This window comes from Gossypium hirsutum, chromosome D07 (assembly GCF_007990345.1).
Source record: "Gossypium hirsutum isolate 1008001.06 chromosome D07, Gossypium_hirsutum_v2.1, whole genome shotgun sequence".
Lineage (NCBI taxonomy): Eukaryota > Viridiplantae > Streptophyta > Magnoliopsida > Malvales > Malvaceae > Gossypium > Gossypium hirsutum.
This window is the reverse complement of record NC_053443.1, coordinates 36,069,402-36,086,924: the sequence shown is the minus strand read 5'-3', so window position 1 is coordinate 36,086,924 and position 17,523 is coordinate 36,069,402. Positions and strand designations below refer to the sequence as shown.

Below are 17,523 nucleotides of genomic sequence, written 5' to 3'. Positions count from 1 at the left end.
TTTCACACATTCATATTCTAGACAATAAGTATCACATTCAAACATTTTAGTGACTTGGTTTAGCGTCCCGAACCACTTCCGACTAGGGTCACTTTGGGCTGTCACACTCTCCCCACTTAAGAATTTCGTCCCCGAATCTTACCGTAATAGTTGGGTCGTTCTTCATCGAGCTCTCGGTCTCCAGTGCTTCCTCGATCCCGTGTTTGAGCCATAACACCTTTACTAGCGGAACTCTTTTGTTTCGCAACTCCTTCACTTCACGAGCTAGGATACGCATCGGTTCTTCTTCATAGCTCATGTCGACTTGAATTTCAACCTCTGATGGGCTAATTATATGCGATGGATCAGATCGATAGCGTCGAAGCATCGAAACATGAAAGACGTCATGAATCTTTTCAAGCTCCGGGGGCAAAATCAATCTATACGCAACCGGACCAACTCGTTCAGAGATTTCGTACGGCCCAATGAATCTTGGGCTCAACTTGCCCTTACGGCCGAACCTGAGTATCTTTTTCCAAGGTGAAACCTTAAGGAACACTTTGTCTCCCACCTGATACTCGATGTCTTTTCGTTTCAAATCTGCATACGATTTCTGACGATCCGTGGCTACCTTCAGACTTTCACGGATTACCTTTACTTTCTGTTCAACATCTCTAATCAAATCAACTCCAAAAATTTTACTTTCACCGAGCTCGGTCCAAAACAATGGTGTACGGCATTTACGACCGTACAAAGCCTCGTAAGGTGCCATCTTAATACTTGATTGAAAACTATTGTTGTAAGCGAATTCAATCAAAGGTAAATACCGTTCCCATGAACTACTGAACTCGAGGATGCAACATCTCAACATATCCTCAAGTATCTGAATTATCCGCTCGGATTGACCATCGGTTTGGGGTGAAAAGCAGTGCTAAAATGCAGCTTGGTACCCAGAGCTTCTTGCAATTTCTTCCAAAATCGTGAGGTGAATCTCGGATCTCTATCCGACACGATAGAAACAGGTACCCCGTGTAATCTCACAATTTGATAAACGTACAATTCAGCTAGTTTATCCAATGAAAAATCCGTACGTACGGGGATGAAATGAGCCGACTTAGTCAGTCTATCAACAACAACCCATATCGCATCCTTCTTACTTGCTGACAAGGGCAGTCCGGACACAAAGTCCATTGTGACTCGATCCCATTTCCACTCGGGTATCATGATCGGCTGGAGTAATCCTGAAGGCACTTGATGTTCCGCTTTCACTTGTTGACATATCAAACATCTCGAAACAAAGTCGGAGATGTCCCGTTTCATACCATGCCACCAAAATTGACGTTTCAAATCGTTGTACATTTTCGTACTCCCCGGGTGAATTGACATTCGGCTACAATGGGCTTCGTTTAGAATCATCGAAATGAGTTCCGAATTCCTTGGAACACACAAACGATTTCTGAACCTCAAACAATTATCATCATCAATTTGAAACTCCGATTCCTCGTTCGGAAACACTTAGCCCGTTTGCAACCAATTCATCATCGAATTTCTGAGCTTCACGAATTTGGTGAGTCAATAATGGTTTAGCTTTTAATTCAGCTACTAACACACTGTCTGGTAGAACAGACAAATGCACGTTCATCGCTCGTAAAGTAAACAATGACTTCCGGCTTAAGGCGTCCGCAACCACGTTAGCCTTTCCCGGGTGGTAATCAATGACAAGCTCGTAATCTTTCAACAACTCAAGCCAACGTCTTTGTCGCAGATTCAAGTCTCGTTGAGTCATCAAATATTTGAGACTTTTGTGATCCGAAAATACATGGCACTTCTCACCAAACAGATAATGTCGCCATATTTTAAAGCAAACACGATGGCAGCTAGTTCGAGATCATGGGTCGGATAATTCCTCTCGTGTGGCTTCAATTGTCTCGACGCATAGGCCACGACTCGACCTTCTTGCATCAATACGCAACCCAACCCAAGTAGGGATGCGTCACTATAGATGACAAACTCTTTACCTGATTCGGGTTGCACCAAAATTGGAGCTTCAGTCAAATGAGTTTTCAGTTGGTCGAAACTTTTCTGACATTTCTCCGTCCACTCGAACTTAACATCCTTTTGAAGTAGCTTCGTCATTGGTGTGGCTATCATCGAGAAACCTTTCACAAATCGTCGGTAATAACCGGCGAGCCCCAAAAAGCTCCGAACTTCAGTAACATTTCTCGGAGGTTTCCAGTCAAGTATGGCTGAAATTTTGTTCGGGTCAACTCGAATACCCGACGCGGATACCACATGACCCAAGAAGCTAACCTCTCTTAACCAGAACTCACACTTACTAAACTTAGCATATAACTGCTTATCCCGCAAAATTTGCAGCACTAGCCTCAGATGCTCAGCATGTTCGGTCTCGTCTCTTGAATAGACCAAAATGTCATCAATGAACACCACTACGAACCGATCCAAATACGGTCTGAAGATCCGATTCATCAAATCCATAAATACTGCAGGGCATTAGTGAGCCCAAACGGCATCACTAAGAATTCGTAGTGACCATATCTCGTTCTGAAGGCAGTTTTGTGAATATCTGAATCTCGGATTCGCAACTGATAATAGCCCGATCTCAAATCTATTTTTGAGAACACTGAGGCTCCCTTCAGTTGGTCGAACAAATCATCGATGCGCGGCAACGGATATTTGTTCTTTATCGTCACTTTATTCAGCTGACGATAGTCAATGCACAACCTCATGGTTCCGTCCTTCTTTTTCACGAACAATACTGGTGCACCCCAAGGTGAGAAACTTGGTCGAGCGAAACCTCTATCCGTCAGTTCTTGCAACTGAGCTTTCAACTCCTTTAACTCGGTTGGTGCCATACGATACGGAGCTATCGAAATCAGCGTAGTCCCTGGTACAAGCTCAATACCAAACTCTACCTCCCGAACAGGTGGTAAACCCGGTAATTCTTCCGAAAAAACATCCGGGTATTCACAAACCACCGGCACAGATTCGGGTTTCTTTTCTAATTCTTTGTCACCAAGTACATACGCAAGGTATGCTTCGCACCCTTTTCTTACATATTTCTGTGCCAACATTGCTGATATTACAGCTGGCATCCCCTCCAAGTCCGCAGACTCAATTCGGACTACTTCGTTATTTGCGCATCTCAAATCAATAGTCTTGCTCTTGCAATTCACAATCGCATCATGCGCGGTCAACCAATCCAAACCAAGGATAACATCAAATTCATCAAACGGCAAAAGCATCAAGTTCGCCGGGAAACAGGAACCTCGAATTTCTAGGGGACATTTCTTGCACACTTTGTCGACAAGCACGTAACGACCCAAGGGATTTGACACCCGAATTACGAACTCAGTAGACTCAATAGGTAAAGTCTTACTGGAGGCTAAGGTTTCACATATGTAAGAATGAGTAGAACCGGGGTCAATCAAAGCAATTACATTAGTATCAAAGAGAGTGAATGTACCGGTAATAACATCAGGCGAAGAAGCATCCTCGCGGGCACGTATAGCATAAGCTCTAGCAGGCGCACGGGCTTCGGATCTGGTTATATCATCTCTAGATCCTCTTTGACCACCACTAGCATTGCCCATATTTCCAGATGATCTACCTCGAGCAGTGGTAGCACCCGGTCTCCCACTCTGATTTGTATTCTGTCCCGACAACCTCGGGCAATCTTTAATGAAGTGGTCAACTGATCCGCATTTATTACAGGAGCGGTCAGCAAAATCTACAACTCCCCGAATGCCATTTACCGCAATATCGGCATTTCGTCCTGTCTCGACGTTCATTCCCAACACTGGCGACCGAAGTGCCTCGTGTACCCACAGGGGGTCGATCACGATCTCGTCCAAAAAGGCCCGAAGTGCCTCTAAACTGGCCCGCATCATCTCGAAATCTCTTCGATGTCTGTTGAAGAGACCTTCCCGAGGATCTTTTACGAAACTCTCCAGTTCCCTCATCAACTCTTTGCTTTTCTTTTCTAAGCTCTTCGGCTTTACAAGCTCGTTCAACAAGTACCACGAACTCTCGTATTTCAAGAACGCCAACGAACATTTTTATATCTTCATTCAGCCCATCCTCGAAGCGTTTACACATAATAGCTTCGGACGAAACACATTCCCGAGCGTATTTGCTAAGTCTAACAAATTTTCGCTCGTAATCAGTAACCGACATGGAGCCTTGCTTAAGCTCAAGAAATTCCTTCCGTTTTTGATCAACAAATCTCTGACTGATATACTTTTTCCGAAACTCAGTTTGGAAAAACTCCCAAGTTACTTGCTCTCGGGGCACAATAGAAGTCAGAGTACTCCACCAATAGTAGGCAGAATCACGTAGCAAGGAGATAGCACACTTTAGGCATTCATCGGGTGTACAAGATAGCTCATCAAGTACCCGGATAGTGTTGTCCAGCCAAAATTCAGCTTGCTCGGCATCATCGCTATCCATAGCCTTAAATTCAGTAGCCCCATGTTTTCGGATTCTGTCAACTGGGGGCTTATTTGACCTTATTTGGTCCGTTACCGGTGGTATTGTAGGTGCGGGGGTAGTATTTGTCGGGAATGGAGGTTGTGGAACAGCCATATTAGTTCGAATGTATTGGTTAAACCAATCATTCATCACGCTATAGAATGCTTGTCTAGCTTCATCATTCTGATTACTAGCATTAGGTTGAGAGTTTGCCGGCACTGTCCCTTGTGCGGGAGCAGGCGCTACACTCTCAAGATCATCAGCTACCTCTCGGTCACGATCGGGATCCATTACTATAAATAAACACATTTACAATTGTCAGAAATCACCACACTATCAAGTAATCGCATAAAATGGCATGTATAGCTAGACCCAAAACATTACGGTAGTCCTAGAATCGACTAAACCGTAGCTCTGATACCAATAAAATGTAACACCCCGAACCCGAGACCGACACCGGAGTCGGACACGAGATGTTAACAAACTTTGAAAATTTTTCCAGACACTGCCCAGTCTGAGTACTAGTCGCTTCAAAAATCATATCTTGAGTTTCACAACTCGAAAATCAGTTTTGTGATTTTTCCCTGAAACTAGACTCATGTCCCCACCTATGTATTTTTTTCTAGAATTTTTGGTCGGGCCAATTAGTACAGTTTATTAGTCAAAGTCTCCCATGTTACAGGGGTCGACTACACTGACCTTTTCCCATTACGACTGGGATATCTCTCTGCACAGAGCTTCAATACTGATGCCGTTTGTTTCTATGGAAACTAGACTCAGAGAGGAATCCATAAATATATGGTATGACCCCTAATTATCTCTGGTCAATTTATAGTGAATTTCCAAAGGCGGAACAGGGAATCCAGAAACTGTTCTGGCCCTGTTCCACAAGAACCCGAATATCTCTTACTGTACTGTTCCTATGATTGTTTCGTTACTTCCATATGAAAGTAGATTCATCAAGGTTCGATTAAATAATTTATTCACTAATTAATTCCACTCCTACGAATTCTTGTGATTTTTCCAATCCACACCACTGCTGCTATCAGCTGCTGTTTTCAAAGTAAACCTTACCTAATTTGGGGTTTCATGGACCAACTAGGGCCTTGTCATACATAAGCCCACATATGATCATACTTAGCCATTCTAGTGGCTGATCATTTGCTCAACACTTCCATTCCAACTATAGTTACATCATGAAACCATCTATACATTCATAAATACGAATGGTCTAATGCCATACTCCACTTCTACAAGCCATTTTCGCATGGCTGTACACTTATACATTTCATAAAGTACTCGAAAGACAACAATGGGTAGTCCTATACATGCCATATCAAAATTCAACCAAAATAGTACCCAAAAGAGCCTTTGATAGTGTGGGCGACTTCGACTTCAAGATCCCGAGTCCGATAGCTGGAGAACCAAAAATCTATAAAACAGAGGAGCAATGTAACGAGTAAGCAATTTATGCTTAGTAAGTTTGAGCAAGGAATTCCAGCATGCACAAAGAATAGCACACATTTAGCTAAACGGAATATTTCATAATACGCAATTTACCGATATCAAACTTGCTTCACAACATTAACAACCCTTATGTACATACACAATAAACTAACTTGGCCGAAGGCCGGTAGCTCGTTTATCAACTGAGCGAACATTTATTTGTAAGGGCTCGATTAAATTCAACACATACGTAACATATCCCAATATTGGGATGTTTTCGAGTATTAGCTGGAATTTTACAGCAAGCTCATTCATTTCCAAATCACGTACCTTCGGAATTTAACCGAATATAGCTCCTCGTTCAAGTGCCTTCGGGACATAGCCCGGTTTTAGTAACTCACACAATGCCTTCGGGACATAACCCGGATTTAACAACTCGCACGAATGCCTTCGGGACTTAACCCGGATTTAATAACTCGCACGAATGCCTTCGGGACTTAACCCGGATTTAATAACTCGCACGAATGCCTTCAGGACTTAACCCGGATTTAGTATCTCGCACAAAGGCCTTCGGATCTTAGTCCGGATATATTCACTTAGCACAAAGCCTTCGGGACTTAGCCCGGACAGCATTCAATTAATCATGCACATTCACATTTCATTTTCATTTGCGAAACTCAAACACAAGACACATATCGTCCTTGCACATTCGGCTCAATAGCCACACATAGAGCATGATTTAATCACATTGTAATTTAAGCTCTCTTACTCAAGAACTTACCTCGGGTGTTGTCGAACGATTCCGCTAGCTATTCAACCACTTTTTCCTTCCCTTTATCGGATTTATTTCCCCTTTGCTCTTGAGCTTAATCAAACAAATAAATTGATTTCATCATTTAGGCATCAAAAAGATGAACACAAGGCACTTAGCCCATATTTATACATTAGACATTAAAGTCTCATACATGCAAAAATCATGCATCAACACAACATATTAGCTAATTTCTTTCCCCTTGGCCGAATATGCATGTCTATTTTTGGGGTCGATTTCAACACTTAATACACACATATACACACTAGTAAAGCATCCTCCCCCTTTTCATCAATTTAACACATGCATTGCTCATTAACATGCAAAGTTGCATTCGGCCTTAGCACACATCTTGCTAGCCGATTCTTCTCCATTTAGCAACCAATGCACATATGTGCTCACACAAAAAAATGCTAAAAAGGAGGTTCAAGAATCATCAAGCCATCATCACATGCATCATTAACAAGCTTCATATTTTGCATGCAATGGCATTAACACAACCTCCACCTAGGCCGAATCTTAACTCATCCTCTTGCCTCATCACCACAACATCAAACATCAACCAAGAATGATGCATCCATGGTCAAGTGCCATTTCCATCACATAGCAAGATTTAGACCATGGGCTAGGTAGAACTCAAGCTAACAACTAAAACATGCATGCATCTCATGGAACATCATCAAACATACCTTAGCCTAGCTACATGCATGGCCGAATCTCTTCACCTTTCTTCTTCTTTCCTCCTTAAAATTTTTGGCCAAGGATGAACCAAAGGATGAGAGATTTTTTTTTTCTTTGTTTTTCTTTCTAATTTAGGCTAAAATGAAGGTGAGAAAGGATGAACACAAAATTTTCTCCTTTCTTCTCTTTAGCTCACGGCAATGGGGGGGGCAACCACACATTTTTTTGTTTCTTTTGTTTCCATTTCTTTATTACCCATACTCCTTATTTTATTCTTCCATTAACAAAACATGTTTCATGACATGTTTTGCCCATCATTCCTTGTCATGGCCGGCCACTACTCATTAGGGGGGGAAATTTGACATGCAAGTCCCCCCTTTGTCCACATGCACTAATAGGTCCTCACACATTGACCTATCACATTTTAGAATTTTCTCACATAAGTCCTATTAACTAAATTCACATGAAATCAACCAAATTGAAGCTTGAAATTTTCACACATTCATTATTACATATTCTAGACAATAAGTATCACATTCAAACATTTTAGTGACTTGGTTTAGCGGTCCCGAAACCACTTCCCGACTAGGGTCAACTTTGGGCTGTCACATAATATTTATCTTGATAGTATTTTATTAATTAATATTAAAGTGATTATCTTAATATTAAATTTAATTTTTTATTTATCTTATAAATAAATATTCTATTAATTTAATAGATTTAATATTAAATTTAATCTAATATTTACCTTGATAAGTATTATATTAATTTAATATTAAAGTGATTAAGTTTAATCTTAATTGAACTCTCTAAACTCTCTCTACATAAAGAGAGCATTGAATCATTATTTTTCACACACTTGAATTCAAGAGAATGTTGTAGAGAGAAAATTCTCTGAAGAAATTATTTCAGAAGATTTCTAGAGATATTTTTCGTTTTTATAACTTGACCTAGAATTTTAGATATTGCGAAATTTCCCCACTGGCAATTTTGTGGAAAATTTTATTATTCGAAGCGAGCCCACATTTGATAGACGTGAGTTTGAGCATAGTGGTGAAGACTACTTGGTTGAAACGTTCGTCCTAGACAAATCGAAAAGGTACAATTTTGATTAAGTGTTTATTACTTTAGATATCACAACCAAGTTCTTGTTTTTGGAAAAAAATTAAAACCCTAATTTTTCCCTTAAACTTATTTTCTGCTGCGTTTTCCAAACATGTTTTGTCAACAGTCTTCCCATTGCCTCTTCCTGCGGCTGTCTTCGTAGCCCTACTACCTAAAGATTGGGTTGGGCTTTGTAGGCTCGAGCTACGAAATTTGATTCCTTTTGTAGATGGGTGTTCTAGTTGAAACACTGTTTTGTCATATGAGGCTCGGAAAGGCTCTTCATCATCTTCATCTCCCCCCGGTGTCATCGGAATATTGAATGAGCGCATACTTATTCGGTGGAGGGCTAGTCACCCAAATGACATACCTCTATGCGTAATCGATGCCTATCGAGGACATCTCTTGCATCCATTGTATGGCCCACTCAAAATCTGACATGTAGGGGTGTTCATTCGGTTAACCGAACCGAAATAACATTAACCGAATAAACCGACCTTTCAAAATTTTTAACCGTTAACAAAACCAAAATTTTTTCAAAAAAAAATTAATCGAACCGAAATTATTTCGGTTAATTCGGTCGGTTAACCGAAAATTATACATTTTTTATTTTTGTTTAAAAATTAACCAAATTACCTAAATTAACCGAATTGAATCACTACATAATTAGATTATTTGTAGACTTTTAGACTTTAGTTTTAGTTTTAGTTTTAGAATTTTATTTTTATTTATTAAATTATTTGTAATTTTTATGATTGGGTTGGGTTGGGTAATTGGGTTGGGTTGAATACTTGGGTTTGGATTGGGTTTAGGTAAATAGTAAGCCTATTTATATATTATAATTTTATTTATTAATTTTTTCGGTTAAATCGAAAAAATTCGATTAACCGACCGGTTTCGAACCAAATTAACTGTTAACCAAAAAATCAAAAAATAATTAACCGACCCCTAACCGAAAAATTCGGTTAACTGACCGATTAACCGAATTTGGTTGGTTAACCGAATTTTTTCGATTTTACCCGAATTTTACACACCCCTACTGACATGTACGTCAAATCGGTTAATTGGGGCTAGTTTTTGCTCTTCCACTTGGACGGTGACGGGACGCTTATCTTCTCCTTTCGGCGTTGGTTCCACTCCTTCACCTGTTTCCGCTACAAGTTAACTAATTGACCATACATGTTATACCTGAGAATGCTTTTTATCAGCATCACAAATTGCTCGGTACGTGACATAAGAACCTCCGCCCTTTTGCAGAGGGTTGTCACGAGATTGGGGAAGTACATGTGTAACACCTTATACCTAACCCGATCGTCAGATCTAGGTAGAAAGTTCTACGCTCCAAAATTTCAAGTTTTAACCATCACATTCACTTAATACATTCCACCTAACATATTAATTAATTTCCAATAATATTTAAATTATGAATCAATAATTAACTTTGCCAACCATATGAAATTAATACAATTATATTTTACAAAGTGGCTTTCATATAAAGACAGTTTTATTTAATCTTAGAAATGTCTCCTACAAACCTCTATAATTCCGACTTATGCTTGACCCTGATACTCTACCTCTGGGTCACCCCACTGTATGCATATTACAACAAAAAGCCATTCTGCCTGAGCTCGACGTTTTCTGGCCTGGTCCTTTCACGAACTCTTGAATTTCCCTTGATACCTGCAATACATAATGACACATACGTAAGTTTAAAAGAACTTAGTGAGTTATCCATACCTTGCATCAACAAAATGCTAATAAGCTGCTGATTCATGATTTAGAATTAAAGTCTGATTGTCTGGACTAGGATGGTTTGCCAATTTCATTGGCGTATTATCCACTTCACACGGGCTGACTCACTTGTATATGCTACGTTATCCTCAAAACACCATCACTTATTTATTTGCACATCTTGGAGAACAATTCATCTTACTAACTACCTTTGATCTATTATGAATAAGGGTTAGTATTCGATCGAGTCGAGTTGAATCGAGTCAATAAATTTTGAGTTAGTTAAGCTGACGAATCTTATTTTAGTAACCGAATTCAATTTGAATTTTTTTCAAATCAAACCAAATCAAGTAAAAAAATTTCGAGTCAAGTCGAGTCGAGTTCACGAATCCTATTATTTATACTCAATGTTGTGTTTACATAGACCGATTATTTAGCTAGTAGACAAAGTACAAGATTATTTAACTATATAAACAATATAATGGTTTTGCCTTTTAACTTAATGAGTAAACATTTATGAAAATGACGTAGTTTTTCATTTTAACTTAATGGTTTTGATTTGAACTTTAGAAAGGTAAACATTTATCAAAACGGCGTAGTTTTTCCTTTTCTTATTTGGATTTTCGAATAACTCGAATTGTGTAATTCATATTCAAGTTAAACCAAAAAACTTAAGTTTTTATTCAATTTGATATGAATAACTTGATTAATCAAACAACTCAAACTATTTAATTCAAAATTTGAATTAACTCAAATAACACAAACTATTTAATTCAAAATGAATTTTTTATTGAGTTTTTGGAATCGAATTGGATTTTGATCACCCCTAATTATGGATGACTTGAAAATAGAAGATTTCATATTCGACTATCAAAGCCTTGCACATAAAAATCTATCACTTACAAGACTTTACAGATGTAATATCAAAATGCAGATGAACGTTTGACCTATTGTCGAATTATTCCTATGAACTCTATCTTCATTAGTTACCTATGTGGATCCATATGCAACTACTTCTTTGATAGGAAACCTTTGCAGATTCTTACTTGCGAACTTGTGAAAGAAAACTCATGGATAATTCCCATAGCACACCTTGCATCAATGGTTACAGATAATTTAATAAGCCAAATCTTGGTGAATAGTTCTTATTGTAGATTGCTATTAGCAGCTTGTCCTAACAGACTCAGATTCATGTTACGATCCTCATGGATTCCTATTTCAGACCTAAGTTTGCGGATTCATGCTTTACGAAACATACCGACAGATTCATAAGGAAGACACCCATTACGGATTAATAAAAAGATCAACTCATCTCAATCAAGCTGGCAAATCTGGTGGTTCGTCGTATCCTGCCTCTGTCTCGTAATAATAGATAACTTATTCATAGTGGTACACTTTTAGAAATAGATAGCATGGGGGCGGAATCTTAAGAGCGAATCGCCTATTGCAGAATCCTATATGTAATATAGTCCTAACGGTTTATAATATCTTGCACATACGAACATGCATAAATAGATAGCTCATTCTTAGCGGATGTATCAAGCGGATCTCATATGTGTTGTGACATCAATGTTAACACATATACACAGATTTTCATACGCGATTTTATCTTACGAACCTCCATTGGAATATGCCACCTCGACAAGTCGGGAAAATTCATAATGTGAACTACTTTGCAGACCTCTTTGGATATTTCTATAGCCATGGATTTGAATTTATTCTTATGGCTTAAAGCCTTTGACTTCGTAGAGTCCTTTGCGTCCCATAAAGGGTTGTCATATACTAGTGTGCAGCTTTCTTCATACAGTCCGCCCGAACCTCTGCAAAACCACATATCATATATATACATTTTTTATATAGTTCGTCAAAACCTCTGCAAATCTTCCTTGTTAATTCTAACACTTACATGTTCCCCCACAAGGTCGGGGCATTCACCATTCACAGTTTGCATTTACATGTCATATTGGAGGCAAATCACATATCATTTTCCCTTCTCTGTCTTCAATCTCAATCACATTTCGACAACCCTCCACAACTCCGCATTCATACACATGCATTTCATACATAAACATTCAACGAATACTATTGTTCACATGACACATATTATGCCAAACATCTCATTCATACCTCCTAAATAAACTTACAACCAATCACATATTCTCATATTTACACATAGCATGCATCACAATATATCATCATTCGACCATAAAATTCATCATATTAGAATAGATGTTATAGACCCCACAAGCAATATTAAAACATAAACATCTATTTAAGGCTTGAGTTCTAGAAGTCACCTGGAAGGTAATGCCAAAACCTTCTATTTAGCTTTATCCCTTGGCTACTTGAGCCTCCAGCTTACAAAACAAAATAATCATTTCAGAATCTCCAACAAAGATATTTCATCATCATAAAAACCAAAATTTTTCTGCATGTAGAGACCATTAAAATGGTTATCCACAACTTTATCCAAAACAGAACAGAATTGATGGATAGTTGAAATCCTTAACTTTCTTTCCTTCACTTAAATTCATAACACAAAAAGGTTACAGAGCTTACCAGCTTGAGAAACCATCAGTTATTCATGTAAAAACTTTAGCTACCTTCTTCCATGCAGACCGCTCCTTAATCTTTCTCTCTTTCAACCAGACTAGTGGAGAAGATGAAGAAAGAACAGAAAGATGAGATAACCACCCCAGAGAATAACATCTCTCCCTTATATACTACTCACGCATTTCCTTCACTGATCTCAAATTCAACAGCCAAGTGTACATGTCCATAATCATCACGTCTCCCACTAAGAAACTTTCTAGTTCCAATGTGATCGGATTACCGTTGAAATCTAGTCTTTTATCAACCAGTCCACCAGTTGTTCTTATTTGCACTAAAGCCCGCTCAATTTGAAAAATTCTAATTTAGTACCCAAATTCACTATTTCAGTTTGAACATAGCATTTTTGGGGTGTGACAACATATCTCACTTCTAGCCACTAGTGCATTATAGCATCGCTTGATATATCCACTAACCGATACAGACCAGTTGTCGTTGCAAAATAGAGTGAAGCAAAACCGCACGAAAGGTGGTACCGTGATAGACATTTTAAGTCGGAGAAACAAGGGTGAAAATAAATGGCATCCACATCTTAACCATCCGAAACATAATGGCCTGATTAAACTTAAAAAGTATATTAGAACTGGTTCGGTGAGTCCACTTGCCACACCCCTGGGTGAGATATCTCAAGACCGTGTCTATATCTTTGTCTCGATACACCTTTAAATCAACTAATTCTAAGAAATCATAGGCATAATATGGTGTGTTATAATACAAAAAAATTTCTCGAGGTGTGACCAATACCTGTTTTCCCTGAACTGTTACATATATATGTATGTCACCCGGAACTTTGTGTATTTCATTATTCTTCAAGGAAGCATAAAATTCATAAACAATTGCGTCGATCGCCAGTTCATTTGGGGTCAAACAAAAATTATGCCTGTGGTGGAAATCCATTAACTTCTAAATAGTGTTTCACTTAATTAACAAGGGATTAAACCCCCGTTCTTGAAAGAATGTACATTCATTCATCTGTAAAGAATACTTTTCCACTTTTAGGTTATGAAAACAGACAGCATCAAAATTCGGCACTGCCTCTTGAATGTGTCGTGCTTTACGAGGTGCTATGTACAGTTTTTAATTAAACATAAATAACTATAAAACAAAACATGTAACAAATGAAGAGATTAGAAAGTCAAACCTCGATTCGATCGTGTTTTGCTTATTTCTGATGAGGTCTACCTGTCAAATAAAAGAGAACAATGCCAGAAAAGTAATGAACAAATGAGAAAAGAAGAAGCTACCAGCAAAATTAGCAGTGGAAAGCTCGAAATTGAAGCAACTGCAGTGGAAAAGAGGTGTGACGACTCCTATTTCTCTTGGGTGCTCTATTTGGTGTTTTGAAAGTGATATTTTAGGTTTAAAACCATATAGTTTATATAGAAAATCCAACAGGCCACTCACGAAAATAGGGTGGAAATTGAAGAAAAATATGTCGTGTTGCAACAAAAGAGTACACGTGTCGCGACACACCGTCATAATTTCCCATAAATTTGTGTTGAAGTGCTATGTCGTGTCACGGGTCTAGGCATGTCGTGACACAGGATTAAAATTTTTTTTAAAAATTTGGTTCAAAGTAACGCGTCACAACACAGGAGAACCTGTGTCGCGACACGACCTGGTATTTTCAAATTTTGAGGCTTTGAAGTGGACTGTCGCAACACAAGTGTACCTATGTCATAATACGTACTGTGATTTTAAAATTATTTAGGTCTGAATTAGTGTGTCTCAACACAAGGGTGCCTGTGTTGAGACACGTACTGAGTGATGTAAAATCGATGATTTTTGGACTTGTCAGACTCAGTGGTTGTGCCTAATCACATTAAAACATTTTTAGGGTCATCTAAGCTCTATATTAATCTAATTCCTACCCTAATAAAAATTAGAAATCCAAATTAAAATCCTCAAAATCCAAATAAACGAAATTACAATATTTACAAGCATAATAAAATGTGGTGATTAAAAATATAGTACGGCTATCGGACTCATCTGGTAACCTGCTACTGTCTATCATCACATTTTTTTCTGCCTCTTTCGATCATCGCAACTCGTCCATTGAAGGTCTATCAACTCCAGATCTTTCCATTTGTCTCATTCCTTTGGACCATTTTTTCCGACACACATCACACTCAAAAAATACCTTTGATCAATGTTGTTAAAAGTTTCGTGAAATAATGCAAAACAATCATTCCCTCATTGTTTTTCTAATCTCGCATCTTGGGAATCATAGTTGTATTTAAACACCTCTATCTCACCATTAATTTTCATTGTTAACTCATTTTTCTCAAGACCAATGGTTGATCTAGACGTGGCTAAAAATGGTCTACCCAATAGTATGGGGATCTTTTGATCTTCTTCATAAAATAGGACTACAAAGTCGACATGGACTATTAAATTTCTCACTTTAACCAACACGTCCTCCAGTAGACCTTTTAGGCATACTAATGACCTATTAGCTAACTATAGTGTTATCGAGGTTTTTTTAACTCCCTAATCTGAGTTTTCTATAAATCGATAGAGGCATTAAATTAATGTTGGCCCCTAAATCACAAAAGGGCCTTACTAAAATATATGTTCCCTATCTATATTAGGATTGTAAAACTACTTGGATCTTTCAATTTTGAGGGTATTTTCCTAGCAATGATAATACTACACGAAGCATCTTTGTTAATTTATTCACACTTTTTCAACTTTTTATGTCTTGACATAATTTCCTTTACGTACTTGGCATATTTTGATATTTTATCAATTAATTCTAAAAGGGGTAAATTAACATTAAGGGATTTGAATAGATTCAAAAAATGGTTAAATAAGGCCTTTAGGCCGATTTTGAATTTTTTAGGCCTTTAAGTCGGTTTTACAATTATTTAGGGAAATAAATCGATTTTGAGGGAAAGCTCGTCCAACTGGGAGAGCTTTCCGTAAACTTGTTAGGAAAGCTTTCCTAGCTAGATGTGTTTTCCCCTTAAGTTGCAATTTTTTACTTTTTTAATTTAATTAATTTCTTTGGTCAGATCGTTAAATGCTGGTAGTTTTGTCCTTAAGTCTCAAGTTCGATTCTTTTCCCACTCACATTTATATTTTTTATTTCATGTTGTATTAAGCTTCTTCTTTTTAGCTTCCTTAGTTAAATGATTAAATAATAATTATTTCAAGACCCAATTTTAATTCCCTTTTTCTAAACACATTTGTAATTTTTATTTCATACTGTTTCAAATTTTTTTATTTTTAATTAATAAATATATTATTTTCAATTTTTATATTTTAAATCATTGTTTTAATTAATAACTATTTTATTCATAAAATTAAATAATAACTATGTAATTATATAATAAAAATATATACTTTACATATATCATTATGTTAAAAATATTTGAAACTAATAAATCTTTTATATATAATATAAACATCAACTAATTTTTTAATATATTTTTCTTTCTATATAATATTTATATGTCAAATATTTATTTTCTCCACGTATATTGTGGGTATGGTGATTTCTAAAATTATAAAATCAAATAATTATCTCAAATATAATAATTGTTTTTATATGTAAAATATTTCAAATATCATTGTTTTTTTATCTACATTATGAGTATGATATTTCAAATATTTTTATATGTGAAATATTTCAATTAATTATCTGAAATATCATTATGTTTATACGTAAAATATTTTAAATACACCTACAAAAATATTTACTAATTTACTAAAAATAATCATATTTTTAATAATTATTTGATTTTAAAAATAAAAGAATTATTAATTAAAAAGATGAATTAAAATAAAAAATGGAAAAAAATATATTTTTTAATTAAAAAAACTTTAAATAGTATGAAAAGAAAATTACAAATGTGTTTAGAAAATGGGGATTGAACCTAGGTCTCAAGGATAAAATTATTATTTAACCATTTAACTAAGGAAGCTAATATGTTAAAAACATTCATTAAGAAAAAGAAGCTTAAAACAACATGAAACAAAAAATATAAACTTGAGTGGGAGAGGAATCAAACCTAGGACTCAAGGACAAAACCACCAACATTTAACCATCTAACCAAAGAAACTAATTGTATTAAAAACTTCAAAATTTGCAACTTAAAGGGAAAGTGCATCCAGCTGAGCGAGCTTTCCTGACACATATATGGAAAGCTCACCCAGCTGGACAAGCTTTCTATCAAAATTGGCCTATTTTCCTAAATAATTTTAAAATCGGCCTAAAGGCCTAAATAAATTTCAAAATCAACCTATAGGCCTTATTTAGCCTAAAAAAACTTACAAAATTCGCTTCTTCCCTCTTCTGTTTGTCCTCAATCCTTGATAGGAATGGTATTTTCGTGGTCACAAGATTTGAGATTACTGGCTCAGCTACCAATTCGGCTACTTCTTTACTCGGCTCTTCGGGCTTATTGTTGTCCATAAATTCCTCGAAAAATTTCAGTGAATCCTCGTCTACATGTATGAGACCACTAGTGTTATCAAGGGTTTTACTTGACTGTAGAGAAATTGCATTAACATGCTCTTTTCCATCCTTATGTGGATTATTTTCTTTACTACTGGGGATTATGGTACCAAGTTGCCTTTGCATGTTGCTCATCATCTCCATCATTTGGCTCATTTGGTTTTGGAGACTGTCTTTGAAGTTCATCAATGTTTCGAGTTAAAGCACATTCAAA

At 37.0% G+C, this 17,523-nt stretch overlaps 1 long non-coding RNA gene across 1 annotated transcript; it reads right to left on the bottom strand.

The window, feature by feature from the left end:
* Positions 1-11,299: 11,299 nt before the first annotated feature.
* Positions 11,300-14,213, bottom strand: LOC121219066 (uncharacterized). Its single transcript, XR_005915656.1, has 3 exons — positions 12,800-14,213; positions 12,538-12,597; positions 11,300-12,060 (listed from the first exon to the last, which is right to left on the bottom strand). It is a non-coding gene; the product is annotated as an uncharacterized lncRNA (long non-coding RNA).
* Positions 14,214-17,523: the final 3,310 nt, after the last annotated feature.